This window comes from Equus caballus, chromosome X (genome assembly GCF_041296265.1).
Source record: "Equus caballus isolate H_3958 breed thoroughbred chromosome X, TB-T2T, whole genome shotgun sequence".
In the NCBI taxonomy this organism is placed as follows: domain Eukaryota; kingdom Metazoa; phylum Chordata; class Mammalia; order Perissodactyla; family Equidae; genus Equus; species Equus caballus.
Window position 1 is genome coordinate 16,604,218 of NC_091715.1, and position 23,208 is coordinate 16,627,425.

The following is a 23,208-nucleotide window of genomic DNA, read 5'->3' on the forward strand; positions in this document are numbered from 1 at the left end:
TGGTCTTGTGGGACTGAGCCCTTTACAAGTGGAATCTGATGCAATACCTGGGTAGATGGTGTCAGAATTGAGTTCTCTGACAACCTGCTGAGTTTGACGAAGTGATTTGTTACTCTGATAACAAAAAGGGCAAAAACAGGCTGCCACGTTCAGTTGTTAGCTTTTCTCTATCCTATATATGGTTAAGCAGGTTTGCAGTGCACAACCTGCACAACTGTGTGGTGCACTGGATAAGTAGGGATATAGAGTTGAAAACTAAAGCAAGTAAAAGGAAACTTCATAAAATTCCTGGCTTCGCTTATCTAAAAAAATTGAGAGAATTAGACCAAATCATTACTATTTTAGAATGATTTTATGTTCATGTTTAGATCAGGTACTATAAATACTTATGCCAAAGGCTATATTTGAATTTATGATGGTACTTAATAGATTAAATATTTTTAAAGAAAACTTAACAAGTTTATATAGTTTTTCCATTTTTAATCTAGCAACTAATCTGAAATTTTAATGGCAAATGAGCACACAGCTTATACTACAACATCTTACAAATAAAAATGTAGTTTTAGTATCCAGAACATGAAAATAGTTGACATTTGGTTAGCTCTTAAATATTTATGCTAAAATAGAAGATCATGCTGAAATAGTAGATAGTGAAATTTTCCTATTTATTTGACATAATTTAATTTTTTGTGCTTGGTTTACCACTCCTAATTATGTTTAGGACATAATTCTTAAATTATTCTGTGTAATCCTTAAGCTCATGATTGAGTGTATCAGTCATCAAACCTATAAAAAAAAGAAGAACCAGCAAAACACTGAAAAAGAAAAACTATAAGGTGGGATTACCTTTACCAGGTATTAAAACATTATAAAGCCTCTATGATAAAAATAGTATAGCGCTGGCCCATGAATAGACAAATATACCAGTGGAACAGACTAGAAAGCCCAGAACTAGACCCCAGCACGTAAAGAAATTTACTATATGGTAAAGTTAAAGTTAGATCCATACCTCGTACCATACACAAGAATAACTCCAAATGGATTGGGGATCTAAATGTAAAAAATGAAACCACAAAAGTACTAGAAAATCCCAAGATTTTTACCTTGGGCTACATTTTTAAAGAAAATTTTTGTACAGTAGGGAAATTTCCTTTTAAAATGGCACATTTCCCCCTCATTTTGCAGATGTGTTCATTCTCAGGTAACAGGGACAGGGGAAATCAGTTCTCCTTTTTTCTCAGTCTTAGCACTCAGTACATGTATTCTCTTTTTTAAAACATCACTGTTGAAACTGAATTCATACTGGTATTTCTTTAAGAATAGGCTGACTCTCAATGACCATGATATGTTTGTAAATAGTAGCAAGTCTACCCTCAGTTTTTTTTCCGTGAACTTTATCAACTAACTCCATAAAATATCAAAGGCAACTCAGGTTCCATGATGGTGAGACAGAAAAGTATACTAAATTCTACTTGTGATTATGGCTGATAAGTGTTGAATTATAGATAGAAAGGAGTTAACTCGTGATTGTTCACTACATAAAGGTTTTAGGAGAAAATCTGACATAAAATTTAAAGAAACCTCACAAAACTAACTTTAAATCTCTGTTGAATTTTTTTTTGTATCTTTATTTCTGTTGAATTATAAAATAAACAAAACAGAGATTAATCACACAATCATGTATTAAATACCTTCTGTGAACTATGTTCTGTTCTGGAAATACAAAAATGGCATATAGTCCCATTCCTGGTCTTACTAAGTATCTGAAATTAAATGTATAATCTTATCCTAAATAAGGGTCATTATATTGACCCCAATATATGAATTTTTTTTTTTTTTTTAAGATTGGCACCTGAGCTAACAACTGTTGCCAATCTTCTTTTTTTCTTTTTGCTTTTTTCTCCCCAAATCCCCCCAGTACATAGTTGTATATTTTAGTTGTGGGTCCTTCTAGTTGTGGCATGTGGGATGCTGCCTCAGCATGGCTTGTTGAGTGGTCCCACGTCTGCGCCCAGGATCCAAACCAGCGAAACCTGGGGCCGCCAAAGTGGAGCGCGCCGAACTTAACCATTCGGCTACGGTGCCAATCCCCCTGAATTTCTATTCTTTATACAGCAGCTATATTTCACTTAAACCACATGCTGCTTGTCAGAACAAAGGGTAAATTGTGGTACATTTTAAATAGCTTCTTCCAGAAAATAGCTTTATGTAACATACTATTCCACATAGGGTCTTTTCTTTGCAGCTTCTATATTCATAAATAGAAACATGCAGGGACATGTACATAAAGTAAACTAGATTGCAAGAATAGCTTAATTTGTTGAAAGAATCAGTGCACTTAATCAATAACCTTTCAGGGAATTTGCCTTGAAAGGAAAAAAGACCAATTCTGGGATTCATACGCAAGAGATACAACACACTTCTATAAGAAACTCACTGAAGCTTAGCTTCTTAAAGGAGTAAAGGGAGAAAGAGGAAAGATGAACTTTTTATCAGAAGCTAAGGCTTATGTGTGTAGTTTGAATAAGTCCCGTAAGTGTCTTTTATCAGGAAAATATTTAAATTTTAATGTAGCCATATTTGTCGTTTTCTTCCCCCCATCTGTGGCTACATTTTCCATCCCACTGTTCTTAAAACTTTGTCCTGTGTTTTGTTCCATTCGTTTTTTTAAACCTTAGCCTGTCAATATGGAAACAATTTTTAAAGTACAATATTTAAAGAACGGATATGACTTTATATTTTTCCCAAATGGATAGCTAGTTCTAATACAACATATTGGGTAGTCTGTCTTTTCCCCCTGCTTACTTAAAATGCCAAGTTTATAAAAAATTAAAACGATAAGCCTCAATAATGTAAACTAAGATTCACATGGATAGATCTGTTTCTGGATTCTCTTTATTTGGTTCATTTGTGTGTTTTCTATTTCAGTGCAGTTTTGAATTAATGTTGCTTTATAGAATGTTTGCTATCTGAATGGCAAGACCTCCCCCAATGTTATGCTTTTGCAAATATTTCTTGGTTATTGCTCATTTTTCTTTTCATGTGAAATTCAGATTCAGTTTGTCAAGTATCACATACAAAAAATCCCATTAGGATTTTGACTGGGACTGCATTGAATTTGTAGTTACTTTGGGGAAAATTAATATTCATCCACTTTTGGGTCTCCTCATCCAGGAATGTGTGTGTCCTTTTTTACTTACTTGGATCTTCTTTTATATCCTTCAGTGAAATTTGATAACTTTTTAAAAAGTAAATGTTTTCTGCATTTCTTGTTAGATTTGTTCCTAAGTAGTGTGTTGTTTTTATTCTTATTGTGAATGGAATTTTTTTATTACATTTTGTAATGGGTTTTGCTGTGTATAGGGGAGTTATTGCATACTGCTCTTATATTTGGCCACTTTAATAAACTTGCTTATTGTTCTAATAGTTTTTCAGTTGATTTTCTTGGATTTTTTAAGTAGGCAATTGTTGTGGATATGTTGATAGTTTTTTCTCTTAATATTTGTAACTCTCTGATTTTTCTTGCCTTTTTGTGTTGGCTAGGGCCACTGCTCAATGTTAAACGTTCTTGACCTTAGAATGCTTCTTGAGTTTCAGTTTTATGTTATCATATGATTCTGAATTGTTCTAAATGTGTCTCTGCATTTGACAAGGTCTGGTTAATTGATAGATTAACTTTTAAGTTTGTAATTAAATTTTGTAATTAAAAAATAAATATCCTATATTTATATAAATACTAACAGTTGGTTTAGAAAAGTTAGTTTAAGGAAATGATCCTTAGTGGTCTCTAAGGCTTAAGGATTTAGCTTCCTATTTTCTAGGAAGCGAATTTCTGTTGAGGATGATTTCTACATATTTTTACTTAGTAACTTAGTTTATCAAGTAACTTGCTTTCAGATTTTATAATAAAAGTATAATTTTAGCTTTAAAATGTTTAATTCTATTTTCAGTTGATTTCAGTTTATTTATATATAGTGATGATACTATTAACATTTTAATTATTGAACCATTAGGGCACCTAACTATGTGCCCCCGTTATGTAGAAATTTCCTGAAAACAGTTTTTTCTATTCCTCTGGAAATTCATAAAACAAGCCTCTGAGAATAAAGAAGTGGAGAGGTGAGACCATTGGACCACTCCCAGCTGGAGTAAAGAGTATTCCACTGTTTCTGATCTCCTCCATTCTTTTGTGTCAAGACAAGAGATGGGAGTAGGAGAGTCAGTTTCATGTGTCTCTTCAGTTTATAGAGATAGTGATTTGAAATACCACTTGGCAGTCTTTCCAAATATGCGAGGAATATTAATCCTATTGCTAACGTAATGCCTGTTTGTAAAAGCATAAGATAAGTGTTATCTTTCTTTTTTCCTAGTGATCAAACTGTATAAGAACCATAAATTGAAAAGTTTCCTTGGTTCTGCTCCTCATTGTAACACCTTTTGATTTTGTGGCTTTACTAGGTCATAGTCATAGAGTAACACTACTCTTTTCCCATTTGACGGACTCTGCTAAGACTTTTAGTTGTGGAACATAGATTAGAACTTTATTTCTAAAATAAATCTAAGAGCTGTGAGATGTTTTGAAGCAAATGTAAAACTATAGTTAGCGTTTTACTCTTAAAAATTATTAGAAGGTTGAAATGATGGATAAAGAAAGAAATCTTATTCCAGACGAAATGCCCCCAGTATATATATTAGCTTCCCAAGGTTGAACTAGTTAACTTCAAGGCTGGTATACACCGTATGTGTTGGAGAAAAGATGCCATGGTAGAGCATTGGGGTAGTTACGGTGGACGCACATGGGCCATATTTCCTTCCAGAGAGGACCGGTTTTTTCAGATTAGGTCTATTCTGTTTCCTGTGGTAGACTTTTATCATTTTTTAGTTTGTTTTTCTTTTTTCCCCCCATTGTTGTGTTTTTTATAAGATTGTCACCAACTGCATGCCCCTCCTATTCAAGCAGAAATAATTTTGGTTGTTTTCCTCCTTCTTTTTGTCAAGATTTGAGATTGCTGTGAAAAGTAATGAAATCAGCTTTTTATATATAAAACTTTCCTGAGATGACATGACTCAGTTTTGAATAGAAATTCAAGGTTCCATTTTGAATTCTTTACCATTTTTTGGATTATAGCACTGGGAGGTCAGGATCAGAGTGCTTTGTTCATAACTAAAGGTGTCCAAAACTTTAACAGGAACTTAAAGTTGCCTTTTTCATTAGTGAATGAATCACACTTTCTTCCTAAATGACTTTTAGTCTGTGATGCTGTAACCAAAGAGAACATGTTTCCTGGGAGGCTGCTGACAATAAAAAAGTAATTGTAGGTTTTCTTGCATTGTTACATATTTTAGTATGTTTCATATTTTCTCTCTTGAAATGAAAAATTCTTATTCACTCTAGGTTCCTTCAAAAATTTTTCCATTTCTGGAAAAATACCTTGAATTCAGTAGCCTGCAGTTAAAAGTTATGAGTAGTGAACTATTGCCTTTGGGAAAGCAGCAGTTTTGACTTAACTACAAAATTAAAATAGAAAGAGTTGATATTAGTCTTTCTCATATACATTTAGAAACATCTGCCAATATTTCTGTAGCTTTCACCAGGATTATCTGTAATGCTTATCACAGTTTTTCTTTTAATATTTATAACATGTGCAGAATAGTGCAGGAAATAGCTCTTAGTTTGTGGCTTCTCAAGATGACTCTTGGTTAAGTGCTTGGTTCCTTTCACAGGTTGATTTACAGCTGTCTTGAGTATAGGCCTGTGTTGCAGTCAGTGGTAGTATATTTATATGTATGCAAATCTTGCATCCCTCAGGGTCTTTTCATTGAAATTCACCAATGGAGAGTTGAGATTGAATTGAAATAAAAGCTTGCCAAAAGATTGTTTGCACAGCTGCTTTTAGGCAGTGAGGGACCTCTCATAGGAGGATGAGTGAATACGCTCTTGTTGGGCCAAGCTCAGAGGTTTTTGGGTAGTACTTTGCATAATATAAACTCATTACATGTGTTGGGTCTTTTCCCTTGCCCTAACCTCTCCAACCCCCACATTCTTTTTTTTTTTTTCCTTTGCTGCTTAGTCTCCTTTCCCTAGAAGAGCTGATTGATTATTCTTTGTGTCTTTTGGAGGTAATTTTAAAAAAACTGTCTTCTCATGTGACATCAGTATCTAGTGACCTTAAATTACATTTCATGTTAGACAGTTTTTAAATTCTGAGAACTGAGTGAAGATGATGTCCATGTGTCTTTCTCTTATAAACTGCTGCCTGTGAAACTAGGCTTTGGAGCAGTAATTTAATCAGAAGAATCACAAGAACATTAAGCTCCATTAACTATTGGGTCGCCAACAATATGAATCTAGGATTAAATTATGACTTGGAACTTTGCAAATGTCATCTAAAAGTTAATTCTTAAATTCCTGGCAGGCACTTGCAATTTGCTAAGAAACAGATGTTATGGAGGTTAATTTGTGACTAGAGAAGCGATGTTGTCTTTGCGGTCAGGAGTGAGTGCAAGATTTTTTAAAAAGTGGGCCTGTCAAATTGTTTCCTTGACACAGTATTAGCCAAGACTGATGTCCTCTCTCCTATTCTCCGTCCCGCCCCCACCCCTACCCCTGATTCGTATGCCTCTCTGTAGAACTTTTTCCTCCTTCCTTATTTTCCAGTATTTCTGATTCTGACCCACGTGCAGGAATTTGGCACCTGGAGGGGACAAGGGGAAAGCAGTTTGGCAGAGGAGAAAGCCCACATCCCTAGGAGACTGTGACTGCAGTAGAATGTTCTCATGATGAAGGAGAATTTTATGAGCAGAGAGGAATTATGAGAAATATTTGAGGATTCTCATATTTTAGCAGCTCTTTGAGAAATGCTTAATGATAAGGAGCATGAGTTTGTATTGTTTGTGGTTTCTTTTCCCCTTTTTTTGAAGAATTTCCACTGCACTCTTTTATAATTGATGGTAACAATGTTGTGAAAGATGAGACTAATTGTGCTCATTTAGGCTGGTGAATTTCTCATTGACTTCACGTTTTGGAAAATTAGGACGTTGTCTAAATACCTGTCCTAAAACATGCAATTAGGGACTTATTTGAATAAGCATAATTACAGTTAATTTGGTATAGCCTTTTTCTTTTCACTTAGTTAAAATAATTTGTCTAGCTTACAATATGAGAAATTGTTCCTTTGTGATTTATAAATTTATGACAAATATTTGTTGATCCTTGGGTATCATTATAAATATATTTCCTAATTGGGACTGGTAAGCCCGTAAAGGACATGGCTAGATATTTAGCAACATAAGCCTGCTTGTGTCTGTTTATGTGCATTACTAGTCATCGTTATTATCCTCTTTGATAATGACCTCATCACTTGAGGAAAAAAAAATCAAATCTCTTTTTGTTTCTGACAAGCATTGCTCTAGTAATGTCCCTTGTTACTTGGGAGCTTGTTAGAAATACAAAATCTCAGGCCCCACCCCAGACCAGCTGAATCAGAATCTACAGTTTAATCAGATCCTCAGATGTTTTGTATGCACATGAAGTTTGAGAAGCAATGGAAAACTGACATTGTTTTGAGTTATAATTATTAAAATTATTTTGAGGATGTCTTATGAATTTTAGGGGAAAAAAATCAGCCCCTCCAAATAGCCTGTTTTTCTAGGTCAAGTAAAATTTACATCGTAGGCTAATAAAAATTATTTGGCTTTTAATGTAATTGTATGGTGTTATGTATTGATTCTGATACATGAAGGAAAACATTTAAAATTCAATATCACCACGTGTTTTTATTAGACAACCCAGAAATGGCTGTGGGATAAATGTAGAATTCTTTTTATCCTAAAAATAAAATTCTTATGAATACATTTTAACTTTGTGTTAAAAGGTCAAAATTCATAGCTTTATTTTAATTTTGATATTCAGTAAAACTAAGTGATATAAACACTAGATGGAAGATACATGTTGACTGAAAATTAAATTTGGCCCAATATTTTAGAGCTTGTTTTAGGAGTCTGAAAATTTTAAAACACCAAAAGTTTCTTTTTTGCTTGACCCTGTGAAATGAATGAATAGTTAATACTACTGACATTTATTTATAGTGGGGAAATGTCTGTGTGTGTGTAACAGTGGAGGAGCCTCCAAACAGTGGATTTGAAATGCTGAATAAGATTTGTTTTGTATTAGTGAAGGATCATAGGAGATGTTTTGAGATTGGGTTTAACAGTGGATAGGGCCCTTTGTTTCTGCAGTTACTTTTATGCTAGAGTTTTCTTTTGTGGAAGTTATTTCAGTCAGAATTAATGAGTTATATGTGTCTGAATTAAAGTATCGGTTGTAACTTCTAAAGGCAGTTTTTTACCTCTCTATTACCATACTGTTTTTCTAGAATCACCATTTAAAAAATATTTCCACCTTTTATCACATTTTTCTACTGTTTGATTTGTTATACAGGAAATCATGGATATAGTTCTAAATAACATACGAAATAGGTTCCACTTGTAGGTCTTTTCCTTCCCTTCCCTTTACTAGGAGAGTAAGGGGATTGTAGATAGACATGGAGGAATAAAACGGGCAAAGAAAGGACGTTTGCAAAAGCTGCATGTTTCAACTCACATAGCTGGAATAGCTGACAAAGTAAAGGTGCTAAGCAGGAAGATTAGTTCCTGCCAGAGATGATTCTTTCTTTGGCAAAAGGCAAAGTGGCCACAAGTCACTGTTCTACACATGGAAGCCAGAGAGCTTTTCAGAACAAAGGTCTGAACGCAGCCTTTAGTCATGCTGGCCTTCTTTCAGTGCCTCACACTTTTAGTCCTGTCTCCCACCCCGGGGTCTTTGCTGTTTCCAGGGTCTGATGCTCTTTCCTTCCTCTTTGCCTAGTTGACTCCCATTCATCTAGACCTCAGTTCTTGCCACGCTTCTCCCAGAAAACCTACTCTTGGTCTCTTTGATTTGGTCCAATCCTATTATAGGCTTTTGGAGCACCATGCAAAGGTACTGTTCCTTCCCTTCAATTTACTTGTCGGGATTGCTTGTGTGATTGTTTACTTAGTGTGCTTCTTTCCCAGTAAACTATTAGCACCATGAAGCAAGCGACCATGTCTTTTTCTGTTCACCTTTTTATTCATACCCCCCAGAATAATGCCTAGCTCATAACTAGGTATTTGATAAATATTTGTTGAATGGATAAATGGAAGGTTGGTATCAGGAATTGGAAAAGCAGTGGAGTGCAGATCTTGATATTGGGGACAGGAAGAGAGGAATTCCTTAGCTGAGCAAGCTAGTTGGTCAGAGAAAGATAATATAGAGGTCTGTGCTGTGGTAGAAGTATAAGGAACAGACAGTTATTGATTTAGGAACCAGATTTAAATCTGAAGAAATCAAGAGTATTAAGGGAAGCCCGAGGCTGAGGTAAGCCAAGCTTGGCTGTGTCTCCGGAGGTAAAGTTGGATCATCAAGGTTTGCCCTTTTCAGTGGCACAACTCGAGGGTTTTCCCCACGACCAATTCCTCTCCCCCCGCCTACAAACATGGGAAACACCTCCGTCCTGCCTATGGTCACGTCCTCCCTGGAGAAGGGACGCTCTCCCATCACTCAGACAAAGATGACTGATTAATCCTTTGTGCTACTATTCTTTCAAAATTTATCTGGATGGCGTTTGGATATAAAATTCTTTTTTTCTCCCCCTTGGTAGGTCTAATGTATAATTTTTTATAACATTCAAAATTCACACATTGCTGAAACAGTTTGTGGCATGTCTTCACACTCAACAATATTGTTTAGACATAAGATGAAAATAGTAAAAAAAAAAAAAGATCGCAGCTGTCTTAAGTCCCATTGTGATTAGGTAAGTTGGGTGAGATATCATATTCATGAGTAAGATTTACTAAATTTAGTAAATCATTCCCTTTGGTTTCTTTGTAGTCAATAGAAGGAAAATTGTATTTCTGTTAGAGAAGTGTGATTACACATGGGCATAGCATTAGTAATCAGATATAAAATAGAAACTTATAGCTGTGACTTTCATATAGCTGTATACCTCCCCAAATGCTTAAGTCTAATTAAAATTTGAAAGTAAACTTAGGCTAAGATTAATCTGTTAGTTAACTTGTATTTTTTTATTGTGTTAAAATATACATGACGTAAAATTGACCATTTTCACCATTAAAATGTTTTTTAATTATAAAATACACATGACATCAAATTTACTATCTTAACCATTTTTTCCCCAATTATTTTATTGAGGTCATAATGGGTTATAACTGTGTAATTTCAGGTGTACATTAGTATTTTCAGTTTCTGTATAGACTGCATCATACTTGCCACCAGTAGTCTTAATTTTTATCCATCACCATATATACGTGCCCCTTTACCCTTTTCGCCCAGCCCCTATCCCCTTCCCCTCTGTAAACCACTAATCCGTTCTCTTTATCCATGGGTTTATCTTCCACAAAGGAGTGAAGTCACGTGGTGATTGTCTTTCTCTGTCTGGCTTATTTCACTTAACATCATACCCTCAAGGTCCATCCATATTGTTGCAAATGGGGCGATTTTGTCTTTTTGTATGGCTGAGTAGTATTCTATTGTGTGTGTGTATTCTGTTGACCATCTGTCTATCTTCTCTGGAGAAATGTCTATTTAAGTCTTTTGCCATTTTTTAATCGGGTTGTCTGTTTTTCGTTGTTGTTGAGTTGCAGGAGTTCTTTATATATTCTGAATATTAATCCCTTGTCAGATTTATGATTTGCAAACATTTTCTCCCATTCAGTGGGTTGCCTTTTCACTCTGTTTATAGTGTCCTTCGGTGGACAAAAGTTTTTAATTTTGATGAAGTCCAATTTATCTTTTTTTTTTTTTTAAACCTGGCCTTCTTTTTTTTAAAGGTATGCCGGTTCCTTTTTTTTTTTTTTTTTTTGGTGAGGAAGAGTGGCCCTAGGCTAACATCTGTTGCCGATCTTCCTCTTTTTTTTTCCTCACCAAAGCCCCAGGACATAGTTGTATATCCTAGTTGTAGGTCATTCTAGTTCTTCTCTGTGTGGGATGCCTCCACAGCATGACTTGATGAGCAGTGTGTAGGTCTGCCCCCAGGATCCAAACTGGTGTGAACCCTGGGCTGCTGAAGCAGAGCACGTAAACTTAACCACTCATGGGGCCAGCCCAATTTTTTTTTTCTTTTGTTGCCTGTGATTTGTACTTTTTTAAGTCAAAATCTGTAAACATGCTTTTCAAGATAGGAAGTATAACAATAGGAGTCTTTCCTTTTAGATTGTCATTATATTAAGTGAATATATAGCATGTGTCCCCAAAACATTTTAGGCACTTGTTGACAAAAATATCATTATAAAAGAAATCCTGCTAGCTATTCTCTCCATAGAATTATAACCTCTGCTGATAAATTGTAACATCTTTGAAGCCAGTAAATATAAATATTTTTCTGTCTTCTTGATAACCAGTTCTTATTTGGTATATAATGCAATATAATTTTTGAAAAAGATATATTTCAGCATTGCTGTAGAAACAGTCTGGTGGGAACTTGTAGTTGTATATATTGAAAGGATTTATTGAAGGCAGTGTTCATTACAGCACACAAGATTTCTTCCCATGAGAAATCTTTTTTTCTGGCTTTAGTGTCCAGAATCGCTGAGCTTCTCTGAGAAACTGGCTTGCTTTTATCTAATGAATGTTTTTAACTGTGTTCATGATCCTGTTTTCCTCTTCATTAGCGTTTAGACAATTTACAGCTGGTGTTCTAGCTCCTCCCACACTTTAGCAAGTCTAATATTCTTCATTGGCATGAACTTTTTGTATTACCATTATTTCTGGCTCCCATTTTATGACTAATCATACTTTCCCTCAACCATATTTTTCTCATCTACTTTTAATTTATGTTATCCTGCTGAATTATGTGTGTATGTGTAAACTACGTGTTTGAATGCCTTTGATACAAAGTGTAATTTAGGTAAATGTATTTTAAAACAATGTCTTTAAAGCTTTAAATGGAAAAATATTTTTGGCTTACTGTCTTTTGGTATGGCAGAGATGATCAGTTTGAGAACAGTCCTCCTGAGGGTTGGAAACAATCCTCTTCACTCCTCCCCTACTCCTCCTACTGCGTCGGCTTTACGGGCAGGGATGTGGAGTCAGAGGGACTTGGGTTTAGACCTCGCCTTACTGTTTATTAAGCCCTGGCATCTTGGGCATGGTCTCTAAGTCTCAATTTTCTTATCTGTAAAATCAAGATAATGATGTGTAATTCATAAGATTGTTGTAAGGATTAAATGGGAAAATATTTGTGAAGTGCTTAAACAGTACTTGGCACACAGTGAGCACAAAAAATAAATGGAATGTGTTACTTTTAATCAGTGTCAACGCTTCCATTTGGAAACAATGGAAAACTATTGCCAGCTTAGCATTTTCTAAAGAAAATGAGGAAAGAGTAAATGAGAACAGGCCCAGAAGAAAATTGTCTTTTCTTTTTTTACTTTTTTTGGTTTTCTTGGGAATCCTCATGAAAAGAAATTGTGCACTATTTGTTATAGAGCAACTGCTTGGTTGTAGAAGGAGGGTAACTGAAGGATTCTCAAGTCAGTGTGTATTGTGTTAGTTTCAGTGATATCTAAAAACTACAGTGTTTCTCCTTTCATTCTTTTGAATGCAGTTTCATATTGAATGTCAGCCAGGTACCCTACACTGAGTTCAATTCATCAGCGTATACTAGCATGGAATTCAGTCGTTGGTGGTTTTAAATGATTTTTTTTACATTAAGTCTGGAAAAGTGATTTTTATTAGCCATTTTCCTCTTATCTCCTCTTCATTTAATAGCTGTATGTTTCTTTCTAGCTCCATTTACCCTTTTCTTTTTGCAAGAATATCTACTTTATTGTTAAGATCTATTTTTTAGTCTTGAAATGGTCTGATGTAGTCAAAACAGATTGGACTTCAGAATCCTCTGGGTCTGGGTTTTAATCCTTGCTTTGCCAGTCGGTTATCTACTGTGTACACTTAGGGAGTTACCTAATCTCAAAAACCTTTAGTTGCTTCCTGTCTAAAATTGGTATAACAATAGTCCCTTTGGCCTGACGTGACACCTCCCTGTCCACTCTACATCGTCACCAATACCATATATTCTCATAAAAGAATATTCTACATGCAAGACCTCCACTTTGTCACCCCTAAACTCCACGCGCTGTCTGGCTTCTATTTGTATTATTATGATACTCTGATTAAAGTCACTAATAATCTCCTAACTGTCAAATTCAGAGTGGACTTTGAACTCTGACAATCTGAGTTTTCTTTTACCACAAGTCCTGCCAGTCTTGAAACATTTTCTTCTGTTGGCTTCCATGACACCACCCTTTCCTCGTTTTTTTCCATTCCTCTCTGGCTGTATGTCCTCCGTTGTCTTTGCAGGTTTTCTACTACCAGGCCTTTACATTTTGGGGTCTCTTAAGGTTCAGTTCTAGATCCTCTTTTCACTCTACTCATTTTCCCTAGTCGGTATCAGTAAGACTCATGGCTTCAATCTTCTACCTGTACACCAAGGACTTTCAAATGTGTGTCTCCGGAGCAGATCTTTATTTCTGACTGACTACTGAACACTGCTACCTGGTTGTCTCAAAGGAAGTGAAATCACGATATGTCCAGAAGAGAACCAGCTACGCTAAGCTGCTTCTCTCGTGTTTCCATCGTCTGTGAATAATGTCACCGTTTATCCATTTCTGTAATCCAGAAATGTAAACATCATTTTCCTTCCCATGGCCTCCTCTACCTCACACATCCAATCCAGCACCAAGGCCTGCACATTGTGTCGTCTTTCCAATCTGTCTCTTCCCTTCCTTTCCTTCCATTATCCTAGGACAAGATACTAGCAGCTCATACTTAGATTACTTTAAATGTCACCCAACCTGCCCCCCTCTTGGCAGCCTCCAAATCACTTACCTTACTACAGCTGGAGTAATGTTCACAAAATACTTTTAATGTTACCTACTTCAAACCCTTCAGTACCTTCTCATTGCTCTTAGGGTCACGATCAGGCTTCTGAACATGGCCCAAAAGACCCTGCATCGTCTCATCCCTGACCCATCTCTCTATCCCCATCCTGCTCCATTTTCTTCCTCCTCTCTGTATTTCAGCCACAGTCTTCTTTCAGTTTTCAAATGTACAGTGTTCCTTTTGTAGCACAGGTTCTTTGCACATGTTTCTTTTGCCTGCATCATCCCCTTTCTGCTCCTCTCCTTTGTCTAGTTAATTTTTAAGCTTATAGATCATAGTGCAGTCATTGATTTCTCAAGTAAGCCTTCCATTCCTGACTTCCACATCAGCCTAGGGTAAGTCTCCATTTTTGTTTTTCACAGCACAGTGTATTTTTTCCTTTATAACAATTATCACAGCTTGTATTTATACCTCTATTTTGGCAATTAAATGGTTAATGGTTGTCTTCAGTATTACACTATAAACTACATAAAGTCTGTGGCCATGTCAGTTTTTGCTTGCCATTTGATTCCAAGTGCCTAGCACATAGTATCACCTCAGTCAATATTGATTAAATGAAAGAATGACTGAATATGGATCAGGTGCCCAGTGCTGTGTGGAGGAGTCAGTGATGCCACCCTTCAGGGCTCTATGTAATCTATTGGGAATAAGACACTAATGCAAAGATTCTGACAAGACAACGTGGATAATAAATACCATACATGTAAAATTCGAAGATATTAAGAGAAGAGAGATCCATCTGATTCGGTGATCAAGACCTGACATGTTTCAGCATCTAAATATGTAGAAGAGGACATCCTGGGTAATAGGAATCGCGTTAAGGAAACAGTTGGGTTGTTCACTTTGGCTGCAGCATAGGATATGTGAATGTATGAGAGAGAATTTTGGATAGGTTGGGGCCTGAGTTTGGAGGTCCTTGAATGCTAGAATAAAAGATGAAAGACTTAGATGTCCTTAAGCTTCCTTAAACAAACAAACAAGCAAAAAATGCTTACTTGTTAAGTTGTAAAGTGAAAGACTTCACTAATCCCTAGGTTTGTGACTACTTCATTATGCTTGGTCTACCTGTGATGCATATTAAAGTTATTTTTCTGTTAATAAAATAGTAAGGACTGTGAAGGCTTGCAAAGAGAAAAACAGTTTCAGCTTTACTTAAAACTTAATCTGAAACCGACTGTTAATATGGGGGAGAAAGTATGATTTTTGAAAAATGTTTGTGAATTTTTAAGTATATAATAGCTTTAAGCTCCATGATAAAAGCAGGCAGTCTTTGCTTATTGAAGATGTCATTAAAATAATTTTGATTTTGTTTTAAAAATTAAAACATGGAGGGGCCAGCCCAGTGTCACAATGGTTAAGCTTGCATGTTCTGCTTCAGCAGCCCAGGATTCACCAGTTTGCATCCCGGGTGTGGACCTATGCACTGCTTGGCAAGCCATGTCGTGGTATGCGTCCCACATATAAAGTAGAGGAAGATGGGCCCCGGATGTTAGCTCAGGGCCAGTCTTCCTCAGCAAAAAGAGGAGGATTGGTGGCAGATGTTAGCTCAGGGCTAATCTTTCTCAAAAAAAATAAATAATGGAAATGCAGGATATTTGTATAATATTTAGAGTTTATTTCATCTTTACATAAAGAGCATTTAAAAGTTTGTTTGTAAGCTGTCCTGAAACTCACTTTGACAAAAACTACTTGTCCAGCTGATTTACCATGTTCTACATACAAAACTTTTAAACATTACAAAATTATGAAACCATGCAAGCATTGCTTTGTATAATGTACCATTGCAATTTAAAATTGCTATCTCAGATTACTATATAAGTATTTTTAAATTGAGCAGTTTCGTGCAACTTGATAGTCTGTCTATGGGCTACTTTGCCCTCTACAGTTGGCCTTGATGTAGTATTATCACTGGATATATTTTAAGTACTTTTTTGTAAATATTCTGATTTGATATGTCATAACAAAACTTAATTTTTGTGTAGTCAAATCCATCTGTCTTCTTCTTTACTGTTTCTGGCTTTGATTTGGTACGGAACCCAGTTTTCTTCTAGTACCTTTTTATTTTTCAACATTAAATCTTTGTTATGTGATTGGCACTGTCTCCTAGTTTCGGTGCTGATGAATTTTTCTTCCTTACTTTTGCTTTCTTTTGGGCATTTTCTAGGAGAGGGAGTTTTAAACCAGATATTTCTTTGAAATTTATCTTAAAGTTCTCTGGCATTTAAAATCTACTCTTGTTTAAAATAAACCAGAAACAGATTTTAGGGAGGCTGAATTGTTTTGCAAAATGTAACAATTGACATATTACCACCCAGTCAATATTTTTTTTTAGTCTCTGTCTTAAAAACAACATTAAGTGTTAGGGAAAAAATTAGGTCTAAGGAGAAGAGTAGAAATGATGATGATCTAGTGGGGCTTGGCCTTCTGAGTCTTGAGGAGACCACAGGCAATGATTAGTTTCCTATTGCATCAGTCTCTCTTCTCAGAATTCTCTTTATAGCCTCTCTGCTCTGCCAATCATCAGGGCGAAGGAGTCTTTTCAAAGGGAGTTAAATGCATCAGTGCACATTGCCCCAACATTAGTAGGTGCTTAATAAATAGTTGCTGAATGGAATGCTGGAAACATTGTTCCCTGGCTCGGGTCTTTTATGTCAAACACTGTGATAAAATGATGTCAGAAGGAAAATTTTTTCAACTAAATTTTTAGTTTAATAGTATTTTCCAAATGTTACGTAGCATGTAATTCATTTGTAATCTTTAAAAAAATTTTATCTTTTAAATTAACAGAGTAATATTGACTTTTTGGGTGTTAATAGTTGTGTGAGTTTTAACACATGTATAAATTTCTGTAACCAACACCACATTCGGGATACAAAACAGTTTCATCACCCTGCAAAACTCCCTCCTGCTGCTTTATAGTCACACCCTCTTCATATTCCCAGTCCCTGCCACCTGCTGATCTGTTTTCTGCTGCTGTAGTTTTGCCTTTTTCAGTATGTAATTTAAATGGAATCGTTCAGTAACCACTTTCAGTTTGGTCATTTTCACTCATCATACTACCCTTGAAATCCATCCAAGTTGTTGTGTATATCAATAGTTCCTTTTTTATTGCTGAATAGTATTCCATGGCATGGATGCCCCACAGTTTGTTATTCTTGTTCGTATTATTTCTCACTTGTTAAAGCAGGTATTGCCTCTTTTTTGTTGATATTTAGAATTGTCTAGTGGCATAGATGCTTTTGAAGAAACTTTTTCTTATTTTTTTGGCTAAAAAAAATATAAAGCTGAGTATAATAAAAAGCAGAGCAAAGAACAAATACACTTTACTTGCTAAGTAAGAGTGATGGCCAGCTCATCTGTGAATTAAATCAGGAATTTAGGGGCCGACCCTGTGGCCGAGTGGTCAAGTTCACATATTCCGCTTCTTTGGCCCCCGGTTTCACTGGTTTGGATCCTGGGTGCAGACTTAGCACCGCTCATCGAGCCATGCTGAGGCAACATCCCACATAGCATAACTAGAAGGACCTACAACTAGAATATACAACTGTGTACTGGGGGGCTTTGGGGAGAAGAAGAAGGAAAAAGAATTTATATGACTATATCCCCCAAGAACTATATGGGAATTGTTAAAGACAAATTTTTAACTACATAGGTTCTAGAGCAAAATCTTATTTTTCTAGAATACTTCAGGTGTTTGATTTATTAAATATTCTGGGTATCTGTTAAGTAGCATATATATTTACGTAAGTTGGCCAGTTTTCCAATAATTGGAATACAGTAAAATTCGTTTAATGCCAAAATGCTGCTGAATATAATTTCATCCTTTTCACATGGTTTAGGAAGTACCACAAGATCTTAAATATGAATTCTTTTACTAGATCATTTATCTTTATAGTATCTTGTGTATAGAAGAAATGCATGGTTATATGAGTTTTCTGGGTGTTTATATTATAGAAAGTGCTTTTATTGTCTATAGTAGATGTCATAATTAATACCTGAATGCTGCCTGATACTGGCATCCAGGACCAAAAAAAAAAAGCCTTAAAAGTTAAAAAAATTTAAAAAACATCTTTGAATGTTAACCTTCTGGCAGAAGGAGTCATTGAAGTTTTTGACTCGGGAAATGGCTTGATCAAAAGTGTTTTTAGAGATCTGATAGTGATAGACTGGACAGACTGATGCCAGGGGGAGCAGCTAGGCATTAGGGTAGGCTTCTAGCACGAGTAAGCTGGTGACAGTGAGATCAGAAGTGAAAGGACAGAGCGAGAGGTATTTTGAATGAAGAAATTATGTTTCTCACTAACTGACAAGAGATTAAATTGGGGAGTTATCAAAGATGGCTCTGAGACTGGAAAAACGGTGGTAGAAATAGAGCAGTAAGTTGCTTGGGGAGAATGAGATTGGAAATGAGACAGTTGAATCTGGTGTTTATTGGTCATTGCTGATTTTGGAAAAAAGCAGTGTCAGTGAAATGAGGGGACTGAAAACTAGATTAAAAGTAAGATCTTCTACCTTGAATTCTGCAATTGAATTTCTTATTCAGTAAGCAAAAGGATATTAGATTGATGCATGTTTGTTTTAATTTCCTTACCTTATTTTGCAGAAGGGACTTCTAGGTCCTCACAAACCTTTGTGTGTCGATCTTCGTTCTTCACAGTAGATAGTGAGTGGCAACAGAATTTTAACTAATGAATTTACATTTTTATCTTTTGCTGTAAACATCAGAGAGTGTTCTGTTTTTAGATAAGAGCACATGTGTTAGATATAAAATGATGTATAAAGTAAAATTTCCTGGAGTAGGCTAGAGTCATTCTCTAATACCCATTTTAAGTGGATTTTTAAGGTTTTGAATATTGAATATAATAACTTGCATATTTCAGTTCCACATTATAGTGGATTTATTTTCTTATTTTACTCCATCTTCTGTAATATTGTTGGTTTACTGAAAATTTGTGCATCCTTAGGTACTCTCTCAAATGTCATCATTTTGTAAATGTTTCATTATTTGTGGAACCTCTTTCTGGATCTATGATATGTTAATTCCTGTTCCCTGCAGATAGTGGAAAACAATATAATTTACTGAAATAGACATGTCATAGTAATGATTTCAAGCCTTCTTTTTGATTATTTTAAGGCGTGGTCTTAGACAGAATAGTGTATAGTTTGTTTAATATTTCAACTGACAGCAGTGCACAATTTTCTTCATGGTAGATTTGTGTGGTTTAGAGTATGAGTCAAAATTTCTTTTTTATGTGTTTGATGTCGAACCTGAAGTGAGTTTGCTCACCCATTGCACAGCAAGCCAATCTCTGACACTAGGGGTAGTGGAAGAAAGTAGGAATTTTATAATTGCACAGCGCTGAGCAAGGAGAGAGGGGAACTAACGCTGAAATCCCAAACTCCCCGAAAAGCTAAAAGGAAGGGTTTTTATTTGGGGTTTTAGGTTGTTGGGGGGGGCATATGGCCTTGCTGGTGGGAGCTTTCCCACCAGCCTGTCTTTGGCCTTGAGACTACTTGCAGAGAGGAGGGAGCCTGTGACCTTGCTGGTCAGCAGCTTTCCCACCAGCCTGTATCTCTGTGCAGGGAGGAGATAGTGAATCCAGGTGTTTGTCCTTGGCGGTGTCTGTCTCCATGGAGGATAGTGGATTCTGGAGCCGGGAAGCCAGAGAGTAAGCAGGGAATGAGTGTTTTGGTTTTCACCCCATATATGCTGGGTTTAATGTAGGGAAACTGATATCAGGGTCAGCATCCTGTTTTCTTAAGAGCAATAGGTAGGAATTTGTAGGTGGAGTTTATAAATTTTACTTACGATTATTTAGAAGATATCAACAAGAAAGGGTAAAATCTGCTGGAGCCTAAAGAAATAATTCATGCAACATTAGAGCTTAAAATCTTAGGAAAATGGCGTAGGTAATAGCATTTTTAATATCTAGTATGTATCTGTTCTTATTTTATCTATTTAATAAATGTTACAGTCTTGAAGACTAGTCATATAATCACTAAAGAATTTCTCATTCTTGAAAATGGGACAGCTCTATTCTAAATAAAATAGTGTATGAGTGAATGAGAGGGCTTTTAATTATTGCATACATGCTGCATAGATCTAGAATCATGAGGTTCAGGCCTTTAGCCCTATTTTATAATGTATTCATTTTTGTGAATTTTGTAGATGACTCTGGACCATATTTTCTCCATAAACAGACTTGAGATGTTGATTTTGACCTTTCAGTCAAAATAACAACTCTAAAATATTATAAGGCCTTGGGGCTGGCCTGGTGGTGTAGTAGTTAAGTTCACGTGCTCCATTTCGGCGGCCTGGGGTTTGTGAGTTCAGATCCCAGGCACAGACTTACACACTGCTCATCAAGCCATGCTGTGGCAATGTCCCACATACAAAATAGAGAAAGATTGTCACTGATGTTAGCTTAGGGACAATCTTCCTCAAGCAAAAAGAGGAAGATTGGAACCAGATGTTAGCTTTGGGCCAATCTTGCTCACCAAAAGAAATATATATATATATTATAAAGCCATTCATTATTTATGGTTTAGGTGAGAAAAAAATATATATGAAATCACCTTATAGTTTAGAAATACGTGTATTGACATAAAGTGTCATTATTATAATTTTTATTATAATACCCTACCTGTTTATTGACCATGTATTTTACATTTTAAATATAGGAGCCAAGATACTTCCTATATTATGAAGTAATATACCTTGATAATTAAATTAGGCACCAGTTGGTGATATATAGTGTAAGCCTCTCTCCCTTATTTCTACCCTGCCACTTAGTATGTAACTTGGTCTGTAACCTTAATGATGCTGGCATTGGTGCTCTAGGAGATCCTTTATCATTCCTTTACATGGAGGACTCCTAAGAAAAATCAGCTCAAAATAGTAACATTCTAGCTCATATTATTCTGCAATGTATCAAGACATGAGTGCCTCTAAATGCCATGTACCAAATGGTTCTTTTTCACCACTCTATTTTTAGATTTAGCTCTTATTTAATGTGTTCCTTTTTTGCTTCTACCAGGTTATATAGCATAAAAATAAATGTCTAATTTGTTCAGTTTACACTTATTGAGCAGCACTCTGTATCAGTCACTGTGCTAAGGCCTGGTTTCTCCAAAATCAGAAGACACAGTGCCCAACTTCAAGGAATTTCCAGGCTATTTTTTTGGTACACAGACATGGGAACAAAGAATTACAGTATAATGTGGGCATTCTTGTAATGGAGGTCTGTAGAGTGGGAGATTAGGAAGAGTGGAGGGTGTCTGCAGTGAGTTTGTATAGGAAGGCAAGGTCCAGATTAGGAAGGGCCTTGAACACTATGTAAAGTTTGGATTTTATTCTGTCATAAATATGAAGAATCATTGAAAAATTTTGAGATAGAGTATGACATCAGAATTTTTATGTTGGGGGAGATGAATTGGAGGGGATAATGACTAATAGCAGGAAAACCATAAAACTGCTTTAGTCCAGATGAGAGATATTTATGGCCTGATTTAGGAAGATGGCAGTGGGAAATGAGAGGAAAGGATGTATGTAAAAAATAATTCAGAGGACCAATTGTTTGGACATAGAGATTCGTTGGATGCAGGGATATGAGGAAGGTGGATAAATCTAAGATGGCTCCCGTATATTTGGTTTTTATACCAAGATAGATGGTGGTGCCGTTCATTGAGACAGTGAATGCAGCAGGGAAACTCATGGAGGGGAAAATGAGGAGTTGTGTTGTGGACATGTTGGGATGTGTAGATGGGTCTGGCATTCATGAGGGGTGTCTGAATTGGAAATATGGGGTGTTAGATGGTAGTTGAAGATATGGGCATGGATTAGATTATTCAGTTAGAATGTAAAGAGTGAGGGGTAAGGGGACCAGGGAGGGCTCCCTGGAGTGGAGAGCAACTATATTTTAGGATAGTTGGAGAAAGTGCCTGAAAGGGCACTAAGAAGGAATGGACAAAGAGGCAAGAGAACCAGGAGAGAGTGATGTATACATACCAATGGAGAATGAAAGAAAGAGGATCATATAGAGAGACTATAGGGTAACTCAAGTTACTTTAAGGAAGTTTTAGAATATAGTAAGGACGTGTGTGGCCTGGTATTAGACCCTATCAGGAACCAGGCGACTTAGAGGACTGACTCTTTTCCTCTCTCAATGGCTACATAATCTGTTAGGGGACTTTGCTTCCCTTTGCACATTTGTCTCTGCTTTCTCTACTTGCTTGTAATTTCTGTTCTGTCGTAATTTCAACTGGGTTGTAGCCCATTATGGGCTCTCCTCTCCCTCCTTGATATAGTCAAGACTTTTTAGTTTTTGTGCATTCCCTCATTTTCTTGGTATCCCTTACTTAAAAGTCTGGAGAGGGGCTGGCCCAGTGGTGTAGCAGTTAAGTTCGTGCACTCCGCTTTGGTGGTGCGGGGTTCACTGGTTTGGATCCCAGGCACGGACCTACTTGCTGCTTATCAAGCCATGCTGTGGTGGCATCCCACATAAAAAATAGAGAAAGATGGGCACAGATATTAGCTCAGGACCAATCTTCCTCAGCAAAAAGTGGAGGATTGGTAGCAGATGTTAGCTCAGGGCTAATCTTGCTTGAAAAAAAATCTGGAGAGAAGAAATCTTGTTAGTCTAGTTCATCATTTGTATCAGGCCATTTCATAGGTGATTAAAGCTGACCCAGTCTATAGTCTGGCCAATCACTTACGAAGTACCTTGAATAGTCTTGAAAAATGTGTCCACTCTGGATTTCCACTTTGGGATTTGGGTAAAATCCAAGTGATATTAGATTAAGGTGTGCTTTGCCGTGAGGAGATAGAGGTAAAAGGGCTAGGCTCTGAAGAGAGTAAGAGACTAGTGAGAGGAACACAGGATCAAGGAAATCAAGAAAAGCGTTTTGTTTTGTTTTGTTTTGTCTTTTAAGATGGCAGAAGTTGGAATATAGAAGGAGTTAATGAATAGGAAATGGTTGAAATAAAGAGAGCACTTAATGCTTTGATTGTTGAAGCAGTGTTAGGGTGGCAAGGAGATGGGAGTATAGAGCACAGGAAGATCGATTAGCCTGTGTAGGAAGAAGGATACCTCTGCCTCAGCAATGAGGGTAAAGAAGAAAGGAGGAGTGGCATGCAGATAAGTTTGGAAGTAGGGGGACCTTCCCATTAGTACATTTTATGAAATAGGCAACAAAGAAAAAAAGGTAAAGATTTCCAATAATTGCTGAGG

The 23,208-nt window shown here is 36.3% G+C and overlaps 1 protein-coding gene across 10 annotated transcripts in view; it reads left to right on the forward strand.

The window, feature by feature from the left end:
- Positions 1–23,208, forward strand: part of CNKSR2 (connector enhancer of kinase suppressor of Ras 2) — a 256,308-nt gene that overhangs the window by 26,274 nt on the left and 206,826 nt on the right. The gene's annotated exons all lie outside the window — the stretch shown is intronic.